This window comes from Pseudophryne corroboree, chromosome 6, assembly GCF_028390025.1.
Source record: "Pseudophryne corroboree isolate aPseCor3 chromosome 6, aPseCor3.hap2, whole genome shotgun sequence".
Lineage (NCBI taxonomy): Eukaryota > Metazoa > Chordata > Amphibia > Anura > Myobatrachidae > Pseudophryne > Pseudophryne corroboree.
Window position 1 is genome coordinate 637,415,188 of NC_086449.1, and position 13,375 is coordinate 637,428,562.

Sequence of the window (13,375 nt, forward strand, 5' to 3'; positions counted from 1 at the left end):
TACACATTACGGCAGACAGGGTCCCCTTCTTACACATTACGGCAGACAGAGTCCCCTTTTTTACGCATTACGGCAGACAGAGTCCCCTTTTTACACATTACGGCAGACAGAGTCCCCTTTTTTACGCATTACGGCAGACAGAGTCCCCTTTTTTACGCATTACGGCAGACAGAGTCCCCTTTTTACACATTACGGCAGACAGCGTCCACCTTTTACACGTTACAGCAGACAGCGTTCCCTTTTACACATTACAGCAGAAAGAGTCCACCTTTTACACGTTACGTCAGGATAGGTCCCCCTTTCACACATTATGGCAGGCAGGGTCCCCCTTTAACACAGTACGGCAGGCAATTCCCCCCCCCCCTCCCCCTTAGAGTGTAGTGTAGTGAAGTGTACTGTGGTGTAGTGTAGTGTACTGTAGTGAAGTGTAGTGTAATATACAGTAGTGTAGTGTAGTGTACTGTAGTGAAGTGTACTGTAATATAGTGTAGTGAAGTGTAGTGTAATATAGTGTAGTGTAGTGTATTGTAGTATAGTGTAGTATAGTGTAGTGTAGTGTCTGTGTAGGCACTTACGTGCTGTTACCGGATCCTGACTCCTCCTGTCCACTTCACAGAACTCAGCTGCAACGCTGCCGGGACCTCAGCAGCAGCGGCGGTTTAAGCTGTAGATAGGCGGACGGGCGGCTTCACCGGGACACGGGTGGGCGGGTGGCGGCTTCAGCAGAAGGACACAGTCGTGTGGGCGGCAGCGGCTTCAGCGGGACGCAGGCGGCGCCACTGTCAGCGGGACGCAGGCGGGGCAACGCCACCTAAAACAGTGAATCTGCGGCCGTGTGGGTGTGATGCTCGATGGTGCGCCCTCAGTGCATTTGCGCTGTGGGCAAGGCACCATCGGCACACACCTAGTTACAGCTCTGCGTTAAGCATCAAAAAGGGGAAAAAATTGTAAAAAATTGTGAAAAAGCCATGTCGACCAAACGTGGTCAACCCAATGTATGTCGGCCTAACTCATGTCGACCTAATCACCGCCATCCATAACTAAGTTTCTCTGACGTCCTAGTGGATGCTGGGACTCCGTCAGGACCATGGGGATTAGCGGCTCCGTAGGAGACAGGGCACAAAAATAAAAGCTTTAGGACTAGGTGGTGTGCACTGGCTCCTCCCCCCATGACCCCCCTCCAAGCCTCAGTTAGGTTTTTGTGCCCGTCCGAGCAGGGTGCAATCTAGGTGGCTCTCCTAAAGAGCTGCTTAGAAAAAGTTATTAGGTTTTTTATTTTCAGTGAGTCCTGCTGGCAACAGGCTCACTGCAACGAGGGACTTAGGGGAGAAGAAGTGAACTCACCTGCGTGCAGGATGGATTGGCTTCTTAGGCTACTGGACACCATTAGCTCCAGAGGGATCGAACACAGGCCCAGCCATGGAGTCCGGTCCCGGAGCCGCGCCGCCGACCCCCTTGCAGATGCCGAAAAGTGAAGAGGTCCAGAAACCGGCGGCAGAAGACTTTTCAGTCTTCATGAGGTAGCGCACAGCACTGCAGCTGTGCGCCATTGTTGTCAGCACACTTCACACCAGCGGTCACTGAGGGTGCAGGGCGCTGGGGGGGGGGCGCCCTGGGCAGCAATGATAATACCTTGTTCTGGCTAAAAATACATCACATATAGCCCCTGGGGCTATATGGATGTATTTAACCCCTGCCAGGTCTCACAAACACCGGGAGAAGAGCCCGCCGAAATAGGGGGCGGGGCCTATCTCCTCAGCACACAGCGCCATTTTCCTGCACAGCTCCGCTGCGAGGAAGGCTCCCAGGACTCTCCCCTGCACTGCACTACAGAAACAGGGTAAAAAAACAGAGAGGGGGGGCACTTTTTTGGCGATATTGATATATTAAGCTGCTATAAAGGAAACAACACTTCTGTAGGGTTGTTCCTATATATTTATAGCGCTTGGGTGTGTGCTGGCAAACTCTCCCTCTGTCTCCCCAAAGGGCTAGTGGGGTCCTGTCTTCGATAAGAGCATTCCCTGTGTGTCTGCTGTGTGTCGGTACGTGTGTGTCGACATGTATGAGGACGATGTTGGTGTGAATGCGGGGCAATTGCCGGTAATGGTGATGTCACCCCCTAGGGAGTCGACACCGGAATGGATGGCTTTGTTTATGGAATTACGTGATAATGTCAGCACGTTACAAAAATCAGTTGACGACATGAGACGGCCGGCAAACCAGTTAGTACCTGTCCAGGCGTCTCAGACACCGTCAGGGGCTGTAAAACGCCCTTTACCTCAGTCGGTCGACACAGACCCAGACACGGACACCGAATCTAGTGTCGACGGTGAAGAAACAAACGTATTTTCCAGCAGGGCCACACGTTATATGATCACGGCAATGAAGGAGGCTTTGCATATCTCTGATACTGCAAGTACCACAAAAAGGGGTATTATGTGGGGTCTGAAAAAACTACCTGTAGTTTTTCCTGAATCAGAGAAATTGAATGAAGTGTGTGATGAAGCGTGGGTTAACCCCGATAGAAAACGGCTAATTTCAAAGAAGTTATTGGCATTATATCCTTTCCCGCCAGAGGTTAGGGCACGCTGGGAAACACCCCCTAGGGTGGATAAGGCACTCACACGCTTATCAAAACAAGTGGCGTTACCGTCTCCTGAAATGGCCGCCCTCAAGGATCCAGCTGATAGGAGGCTGGAAACTACCCTGAAAAGTATATACACTCATACTGGTGTTATACTGCGACCAGCCATCGCCTCTGCATGGATGTGCAGTGCTGGGGTGGTTTGGTCGGATTCCCTGACTGAAAATATTGATACCCTGGATAGGGACAGTATTTTATTGACTATAGAGCACTTAAAGGATGCTTTTCTTTATATGCGAGATGCTCAGAGGGATATTTGCACTCTGGCATCGAGAGTAAGTGCGATGTCCATATCTGCCAGAAGAAGTTTATGGACGCGACAGTGGTCAGGTGATGCGGATTCCAAACGGCATATGGAAGTATTGCCGTATAAAGGGGAGGAATTATTTGGGGTCGGTCTATCGGATTTGGTGGCAACGGCAACAGCCGGGAAATCCACCTTTTTACCTCAGGTCCCCTCCCAACAGAAAAAGACACCGTCTTTTCAGCCGCAGTCCTTTCGTTCCTATAAGAACAAGCGGGCAAAAGGACAGTCATATCTGCCCCGAGGCAAAGGAAAGGGTAAGAGAGTGCACCAAGCAGCTCCCTCCCAGGAGCAGAAGCCCTCCCCGGCTTCTGCAAAGCCCTCAGCATGACGTTGGGCCTTTACAAGCGGACTCAGGGGCGGTGGGGGGTCGACTCAAGAATTTCAGCGCACAGTGGGCTCACTCACAGGTGGACCCCTGGATCCTGCAGGTAGTATCTCAGGGTTACAGGTTGGAATTCGAGAAGTCTCCCCCTCGCCGGTTCCTAAAGTCTGCTCTGCCAACGTCTCCCTCAGACAGGGCGACGGTATTGGAAGCCATTCACAAGCTGTATTCTCAGCAGGTGATAGTCAAGGTACCCCTCCTACAACAGGGAAAGGGGTATTATTCCACACTATTTGTGGTACCGAAGCCGGACGGCTCGGTAAGACCTATTCTAAATCTGAGATCTTTGAACCTGTACATACAAAAATTCAAGTTCAAGATGGAGTCACTCAGAGCAGTGATAGCGAATCTGGAAGAAGGGGACTTTATGGTGTCCCTGGACATCAAGGATGCTTACCTGCATGTCCCAATTTGCCCTTCACATCAAGGGTACCTCAGGTTCGTGGTGCAAAACTGTCATTATCAGTTTCAGACGCTGCCGTTTGGATTGTCCACGGCACCTCGGGGCTTTACCAAGGTAATGGCCGAAATGATGTTTCTTCTGCGAAGAAAAGGCGTATTCATTATCCCTTACTTGGACGATCTCCTGATAAGGGCAAGGTCCAGAGAACAGCTGGGGGACGTAGTAGCACTAACCCAAGTAGTGCTGCAACAGCACGGGTGGATTCTGAATTTTCCAAAATCTCAATTGACCCGGACGACACGTCTGCTGTTCCTGGGAATGATTCTGGACACGGTTCAGAAAAAGGTGTTTCTTCCGGAGGAGAAAGCCAGGGAGTTATCCGAACTTGTCAGGAACCTCCTAAAACCAGGAAAAGTGTCTGTGCATCAATGCACAAGAGTCCTGGGAAAAATGGTGGCTTCTTACGAAGCGATTCCATTCGGCAGATTCCACGCACGAACTTTTCAGTGGGATCTGCTGGACAAATGGTCCGGATCGCATCTGCAGATGCATCAGCGGATAACTTTGTCTCCACGGACAAGGGTGTCTCTTCTGTGGTGGTTGCAGAGTGCTCATCTGTTAGAGGGACGCAGATTCGGCATACAGGACTGGGTCCTGGTGACCACGGATGCCAGTCTGAGAGGCTGGGGAGCGGTCACACAGGGAAGAAACTTCCAGGGAGTGTGGTCAAGCCTGGAGATGTCTCTTCACATAAATATACTGGAGCTAAGAGCGATTTACAATGCTCTAAGCCTGGCAAAACCCCTGCTTCAGGGTCAGCCGGTGTTGATCCAGTCGGACAACATCACGGCAGTCGCCCACGTAAACAGACAGGGCGGCACAAGAAGCAGGAGGACAATGGCAGAAGCTGCAAGGATTCTTCGCTGGGCGGAAGATCATGTGATAGCACTGTCAGCAGTGTTCATTCCGGGAGTGGACAACTGGGAAGCGGACTTCCTCAGCAGACACGATCTACACCCGGGAGAGTGGGGACTTCATCCAGAAGTCTTCCACATGATTGTGAACCGTTGGGAAAAACCAAAGGTGGATATGATGGCGTCCCGCCTCAACAAAAAACTGGACAGGTATTGCGCCAGGTCAAGAGACCCTCAGGCAATAGCTGTGGACGCTCTGGTAACACCGTGGGTGTTCCAGTCAGTGTATGTGTTTCCTCCTCTGCCTCTCATACCAAAAGTACTGAGAATTATACGGCAAAGGGGAGTAAGAACGATACTCGTGGCTCCGGATTGGCCAAGAAGAACTTGGTACCCGGAACTTCAGGAGATGCTCACGGAAGATCCGTGGCCTCTACCTCTAAGACGGGACCTGCTTCAGCAGGGACCGTGTCTATTCCAAGACTTACCGCGGCTGCGTTTGACGGCATGGCGGTTGAACGCCGAATTCTAAGGGAAAAAGGCATTCCGGAAGAGGTCATCCCTACCCTGGTAAAAGCGAGGAAGGAGGTGACTGCACAACATTATCACCGCATTTGGAGAAAATATGTTGCGTGGTGTGAGGCCAGGAAGGCCCCGACGGAGGAATTTCAACTGGGTCGATTCCTACATTTCCTGCAAACAGGATTGTCTATGGGCCTCAAATTAGGGTCCATTAAGGTTCAAATTTCGGCCCTGTCGATTTTCTTCCAGAAAGAATTGGCTTCAGTTCCTGAAGTCCAGACTTTTGTAAAAGGAGTACTACATATACAGCCCCCGGTTGTGCCCCCAGTGGCTCCGTGGGATCTTAATGTAGTTTTGGATTTTCTCAAATCCCATTGGTTTGAGCCACTCAAATCGGTGGATTTGAAATATCTTACATGGAAAGTAACCATGCTACTGGCCCTGGCTTCAGCCAGGAGAGTGTCAGAATTGGCGGCTTTATCGTATAAAAGCCCATATCTGATTTTCCATTCGGACAGGGCAGAACTGCGGACGCGTCCTCAGTTTCTGCCTAAGGTGGTTTCAGCGTTTCACCTGAACCAGCCTATTGTGGTGCCTGCGGCTACTAGCGATTTGGAGGATTCCAAGTTGCTGGACGTTGTCAGGGCATTGAAAATATATATTTCAAGGACGGCTGGAGTCAGAAAATCTGACTCGGTTTATACTGTATGCACCCAACAAGCTGGGTGCTCCTGCTTCTAAGCAGACGATTGCTCGTTGGATTTGTAGCACAATTCAACTTGCACATTCTGTGGCAGGCCTGCCACAGCCTAAATCTATCAAGGCCCATTCCACAAGGAAGGTGGGCTCATCTTGGGCGGCTGCCCGAGGGGTCTCGGCATTACAACTCTGCCGAGCAGCTACGTGGTCGGGGGAGAACACGTTTGTAAAATTCTACAAATTTGATACCCTGGCTAAAGAGGACCTGGAGTTCTCTCATTCGGTGCTGCAGAGTCATCCGCACTCTCCCGCCCGTTTGGGAGCTTTGGTATAATCCCCATGGCCCTGACGGAGTCCCAGCATCCACTAGGACGTCAGAGAAAATAAGATTTTACTTACCGATAAATCTATTTCTCGTAGTCCGTAGTGGATGCTGGGCGCCCATCCCAAGTGCGGATTGTCTGCAATACTTGTACATAGTTATTGTTACAAAAAAATCGGGTTGTTATTGTTGTGAGCCGTCTGTTCAGAGGCTCCTACGTTTGTCATACTGTTAACTGGGTTCAGATCACAAGTTGTACGGTGTGATTGGTGTGGCTGGGGATGAGTCTTACCCGGGATTCAAAATCCTTCCTTATTGTGTACGCTCGTCCGGGCACAGTATCCTAGCTGAGGCTTGGAGGGGGGTCATGGGGGGAGGAGCCAGTGCACACCACCTAGTCCTAAAGCTTTTATTTTTGTGCCCTGTCTCCTGCGGAGCCGCTAATCCCCATGGTCCTGACGGAGTCCCAGCATCCACTACGGACTACGAGAAATAGATTTATCGGTAAGTAAAATCTTATTATCTTACCTATGACAAAGTTATAACCCCTGATAGAAAAGGGAAATAGATGACGACCTGACATATAGAAAATCATATACCAATTATATGGGAAAGCAATGTATAATGTAAGTGTATAAGGTATTGTAAACATTATAAAAAATACAACCCTGTATTGGTATAAAAGGCAGTAATGGCAGTGATATATACAAATAGTGACATTATTGGAAAATACAAGTGGCGGTTGCTGGATCAAACGTAATTCTTTTAACCACTTCATCAAATTTCTAACATGCTTCTTTGTCTTTATTTTATTTATTAAATGTATTTGTTATGTTTTAATTTAAACAATATTTCGCCCAAACTAGGATTCACTATAGACTGAAATCTTTTTTTTTCCATCTTTGACTAATAATAAAGATTGTAAACCTAAAACTAAATATACACTTACCATACAATTACCTCACAAGTGCACTACAGCTTGCAGCTGTCTTGTTCTTTTTCCATTTTGTATACACAATGGTCCTCATTCAGGTCCCAACACCGTGGTGGTTACAGGCACAATGGGGGTGATTCAGAGTTGATCGTAACTGTGCTAAATTTAGCACAGCTACGATCAGGCACACTGACATGCGGGGAGATGTCTAGCACATGGCTAGATGCATCATCACTTGGAGAGTGATAAAATGGAGAGAGAAAAAGTAGCAGCCAGTCAGCTCCTAAATGTAAATTTTCAAACAAGGCCTGTGACAGTAAGGAGCTGACTGGCTGCTACTTTTTCTCTCTCCATTTTATCTCACTCCAAGCGATGATGCATCTAGCGGCTTGGCATAGAGCTGACATAGACGATTCCCGGTGGGCTGATTCATCCAGGGGGCAACTTTATTGTAGTTGACATGTGACTCAACCCCCACTTGTTGCATGACACATCCCACCTTACACTGCCTGCCCATCCACCTTGTTGCTGGGACTGAGCGCTGTATTCACCACTGCCTAAAATGGGCACAGTATCCCCACCTTATATCTTGAAGACTCCTCACCTCACCACTCTAAGGGGTCTATTTACTAAGCCTTGGATGGAGATAAAGTCGCTGGAGATAAAGTATCAGCCAATCGGATCCTAACTGCAGTGTTACAGGCTGGGTTTGAAAAATGTCAGTTAGGAGCCGATTGGCTGGTACCAATCTCCAGCGACTTTATCTACATCCAAGGCTTAGTAAATAGACCCCTAACCTGGACCGCAGGTTCCTGTTTATTTCTCCCAGCCTGAGCTCCTCTACCGCTGCTGTTGGCTCTGCACAAACCCTGATGGGATCATCAGCAGTGCCATATGTGAATTTCTGCCTGGTGACTGATGCTGTCATAGGGCCTCAAAGACCATTTTGCTTATGCCCTGAGTGCTGAGCCCTGCCTCCGCTACCTCTCTACCAGTCCCATATGCTAGGTGTAAATCTGAATGTGCTGAACGAGTGCTCTGCCTGGGTGAAACATAGCTGCTCCAATCTGACAGTTGTACCTTCCTCCTGCTAGAAAAACCTGCTGTGCTGAGTTATTCTGTGCCTGGTAGCCTAATCTACGCTGCATCGCTCAAACTCTCTCCTGGATCCAGAGCACCAGAATATACATTCAGATTAGCTAGAACCCTCTGCAATAATCACCTCTTACCTATGTCAGTGGTGAGGAGCTGTACTGCTGTTTTCACACACTCTCCCGGCATGTCGGACTTTGCTTCCTGATTGTGGAGAAGTGTTCATACTACAGGTTCTGTGTTTATTTACTACTGCCACACCCCGGCTGCTATGGACTCCTCCTGTTCAGTTACCAGTTCACACTCTGTATAAAGCTACCAATTCATCAGAACGATATAATTCCAACTAGTTGGCTGGTTGGAATGCAGAGCCGGATTTAGACCTCAAGGGGCCCTAGGCAAGATACCACTTTGGGGCCCCCCTTACTCAAACAATCCATAGCAATATATTTTCATTCCCGATTTATGCATTAATTGTTGTGCCCAGAGTCCCTATCTGTAATACCCTAACCCAAAACTAAACCTTAACCTTAGGTGTCAGAACAGGTGGGGCAAAGGGGCAGCTCGCCCCCTCCAAACATTTTAGTGACGCCAGTGAATGTATTGGGTCGCAGGGCCCCATCTAGTGTTAGAGAGCCAGATGAAAACCCCAGATTAAACTGCTAACAAAGCTTTAACTTATCAGCACAACATAGGGGGTCATTCCGAGTTGTTCGCTCGCAAGCTGCTTTTTCGCAGATTTGCACATGCTAAGCCGACGCCTACTGGGAGTGAATCTTAGCATATTAAAATTGCGAACGAAAGATTAGCAGAATTGCGAATAGACACTTCTTAGCAGTTTCTGAGTAGCTCCAGACTTACTCGGCATCTGCGATCAGTTCAGTGCTTGTCGTTCCTGGTTTGACGTCACAAACACACCCAGCGTTCGCCCAGACACTCCTCCGTTTCTCCAGCCACTCCCGCGATTTTCCCAGAAACGGTAGCGTTTTTTCACACACTCCCATAAAACGGCCTGTTTCCGCCCAGAAACACCCACTTCCTGTCAATCACATTACGATCACCAGAACGAAGAAAAAACCTCGTAATGCCGTGAGTAAAATTCCTAACTGCATAGCAAATTTACTTGGCGCAGTCGCACTGCAGACATTGCGCATGCGCATTAGCGACTATTCACTCCGTTGCGACAAAAAAATAACGAGCGAACAACTCGGAATGACCCCCATAGTGACCATGCACTGTGCGGGAGAGGAGACAGAGTGGCGTGTGGTGCCAGATCAAGTAAACTTATCCTCCATGAAATTGCCCTATTGGCAGGACCCCTGGGACTTCCTCAGCAGAACCCTAGACTGCTGTCACAAAGGACGAAACACGTTGAGACCTATACTCCTCCATGCTATGCAGCAATTAGATAAGCATGTGTATATTTTTAAATTGTACATGACCATTACCTATCTGTATGTTTTTGTGTAACAAATGTGTTAAACTATCAGTATTTTTCCCTTTGTGAGTTCTTTTCATTTTAAGGTGGAGGATTGAAGTGTACAGGACAATTGAGTTTATTTTATTGATCCTATTATCTTTGCCCTGTGTTGTGGGGTTGTCTGGTTTTTGGCACATATATGTGGGATCAGTATGTAATCCCGCTGGACGGGATCCCGGCGGTCGAAATACTGACGCCGGGATCCCGACCACACAATCCCGACAGGGGTGGCGAGCGGAACGCAGCCCCTTGCGGGCTCGCTTCGCTCGACACGCTGCGGGCATGGTGCCTCGCTACGCTCGGCACACTATTATATTCTCCCTCTATGGGTGTCGTGGACACCCACGGAGGGAGAATATGTCGGGATTGTGTCGGTCGGGATTCCGGCGTCGGTATTTCGACCGCCGGGATCCCGTCCAGCGGGATGTTGACCGCATCCCATATATGTAGTGCGGTTTCACACTGGGTGCCTTTTTTTGAGCTCTTAATGTTTGAGAACTAACACATTCTGCATATTTATTTTTATGTGGTCACAGGTTCCTTTATTTATTTATTACAAGAAACTACTTTTATTCCTTTTCTCCATATCCATGATCCACCACACTTACCAAGTATTGGGGTTGTAAGAGCGACAAGTGGAGGAAAAGGATGAAAAACACTACTATGAGCTGCAATTGTTGGTACACATATATTTATAATATTTAAGGACTGATTGCACAATGAAGGCTCCGAGGGGATGCGGTCAAGATCCCGCCGGACGGAATCCCGGCGGTCGAAATACTGACACCGGTGTCAGTATTTCGACCGCCGGGATCCCGTCCAGCGGGATTTCGTACTGATCCCGCTCCGAGTTCTACTACGTTTTGGACATATATTATATATATTTATTTATTCAAAACATGCAGAAGTAGGCAGATACTATCCACCTACTTCTGTGACATCACAAGTTGCAGAGAAGTTACCTGGTCTGATGTAATGTTGAATATATTCGGGAGGGGGGGCCTGGACTCAGTGCCGTTTCTTGCGGCGGGCGAGGCATGCTGTCGCGCGGGACGCCCGCTGCAACACTTTTGCTTGCTCAGGGTGCTCCCCCTCCTCCCCGTCATTAGTACCCTGCTCAGGGGGCAGAGTTTGCATAATGACACGTTTGCGTCTTGACGGCATGACGCAATGCATCATTTAGTGGAACTCAGCCCCCTGAGGGGAGTACTAATGACGGGGAGGAGTGGGAGCAGGGGAGCAATGGGCAGGAAGAGGAGGGAGATGCGGGTTGGAGGGCACTGTACACACCCCATGCAACTAGCATTATACACCCCTGAGCCCTGACAACATGCACGACACACCCCTGGCAACTAGCATTATACACCCCTGAGCCCTGACAACGAGCATTACCCCAGGCAACTAGCATTACACACCCCTGAGCCCTGGCAATGAGCATTACACACCCCTGGCAAAGATCATGACACCCGTCCCAGAGCAAGAAACCCCTGGAACCAGCATGGATCCCAGAGCATGAAACTCCTCGCAACGAGCATGACCCCCAGCACGTGAAACACTTGACAATGAGCAGGTCATTTAAAAGTAGTTAGAAGCTTTACTGTAGGGCATAATGTATCAAGGGCATTGCGGTGTGTGGCATAATATGGTGCAGGGGGCAATACTGTGTGGGGCTTAATATGGTGGATTTTTTTCCTTTTCAGATGAGACCACGCCCATTTTAGAGAAATCACGCCCCCTTGCCAGGAGAGCGCACACCAAATTTGTGTGTTTTATATCTATGGCGGTGGGGAGTTGCACTATTTTTTTTTTTAATGTCAATGGAAGGGGGGGGGGGGGGCATATTTATAGCTCGAACTACAGCCAAACAGCCCTGCCTGGACTGCACACCCTAGCTATTTATAATGGGTTGTGCTACCTAGCTGATAATTAGTAGTACAACACAGAAACAAGAGAGTAGGTGCACCATACACCATTAGAATTGTCATAAATGTTATAGTTATACATAATATCTGAGGTTTATGGCATAACATTGGCCAATAATATAAGCCTGTCCACCAAGCGTCAAGGTAATGGTTGTATGGTGCACCTGCTCTCTTGTTCCTATGCTGATGATAAAGTTTGCTGGTTGGATGGTATGAGGAAAAAGTTGAGTGTGTAGGACTTAAGTTGGATAGTTGGAGAAAAAATAAAAATGTACTCACCGGTAATTCTATTTCTCGTAGTCCGTAGTGGATGCTGGGCACTCCGTAAGGACCATGGGGAATAGACGGGCTCCGCAGGAGACTGGGCACTCTAAAAGAAAGATTAGGTACTATCTGGTGTGCACTGGCTCCTCCCTCTATGCCCCTCCTCCAGACCTCAGTTAAGGAAACTGTGCCCGGAAGAGCTGACACAAGGAAAGGATTTGGAATCCAGGGTAAGACTCATACCAGCCACACCAATCACACCGTACAACTTGTGATAACCATACCCAGTTAACAGTATGAACAACAACTGAGCCTCAGTAACAGATGGCTCATAACAATAACCCTTTAGTTAAGCAATAACTATATACATGTATTGCAGAGAGTCCGCACTTGGGACGGGCGCCCAGCATCCACTACGGACTACGAGAAATAGAATTACCGGTGAGTAAATTCTTATTTTCTCTGACGTCCTAGTGGATGCTGGGAACTCCGTAAGGACCATGGGGATTATACCAAAGCTCCCAAACGGGCGGGAGAGTGCGGATGACTCTGCAGCACCGCATGAGCAAACTCAAGGTCCTCCTCAGCCAGGGTATCAAACTTGTAGAACTTAGCAAACTTGTTTGACCCCGACCAAGTAGCAGCTCGGCAAAGCTGTAAAGCCGAGACCCCTCGGGCAGCCGCCCAAGAAGAGCCCACCTTCCTTGTGGAATGGGCTTTCACCATTTTGGATGCGGCAATCCAGCCGCAGAGTGAACCAGCTGAATCGTGCTATAGATCCAGCGAACAATAGTCTGCTTCGAAGCAGGAGCGCCAACCTTGTTGGCTGCATACAGAATAAACAGCGAGTCAGACTTTCTGACTCCCGCCTTTCTGGACACATACATTTTCAAAGCCCGGACTACGTCCAGCAACTTGGAATCCTCCAAGTCCCTAGTAGCCGCAGGCACCACAATAGGCTGGTTCAAATGAAACGATGATACCACCCTAGGAAGAAATTGGGGACGAGTCCTCAATTCTGCCCTGTCCATATGGAAGATCAGATAAGGGTTTTTACATGACAAAACCGCCAATACTGACACACGCCTAGCCGAAGCTAAGGCCAATAGCATGACCACTTTCCACGTGAGATATTTTAGCTCCATGGTCTTAAGTGGCTCAAACCAGTGGGATTTCAACACAACGTTAAGATCCCAAGGTGCCACCGGTGGCACAAAAGGAGGCTGAATATGCAGCACCCCCGGAACAACGTCTGAACTTCAGGCCGTGAAGCCAGTTCATTTTTAGAGAAAATGTATAGGGCCGAAATCTTGACCTTTATGGATCCTAATTTTAGGCCCATAGTCACTCCTGACTGTAGGAAGTGCAGGAATCGACCCCGCTGGAATTCCTCTGTAGGGCCTTCCCGGCCTCACACCAAGCAACCTATTTTCGCCATATACAGTGAAAAAGTCTTGCTGTCACGTCTTTCCTAGCCTTTATCAGCGTAG

The 13,375-nt window shown here is 48.8% G+C and overlaps 1 protein-coding gene across 1 annotated transcript in view; it reads right to left on the reverse strand.

Moving 5' to 3' along the window:
* RNF14 (ring finger protein 14) overlaps positions 1-8,429 on the reverse strand; it is a 161,753-nt gene extending 153,324 nt beyond the window's left edge. Inside the window, exon 1 of the mRNA XM_063928148.1 lies at positions 8,357-8,429. The gene's annotated coding sequence lies outside the window, so the exon portion shown is untranslated. The remainder of the gene's footprint in view (positions 1-8,356) is intronic.
* Between the last annotated feature and the right edge of the window lie 4,946 nt (positions 8,430-13,375).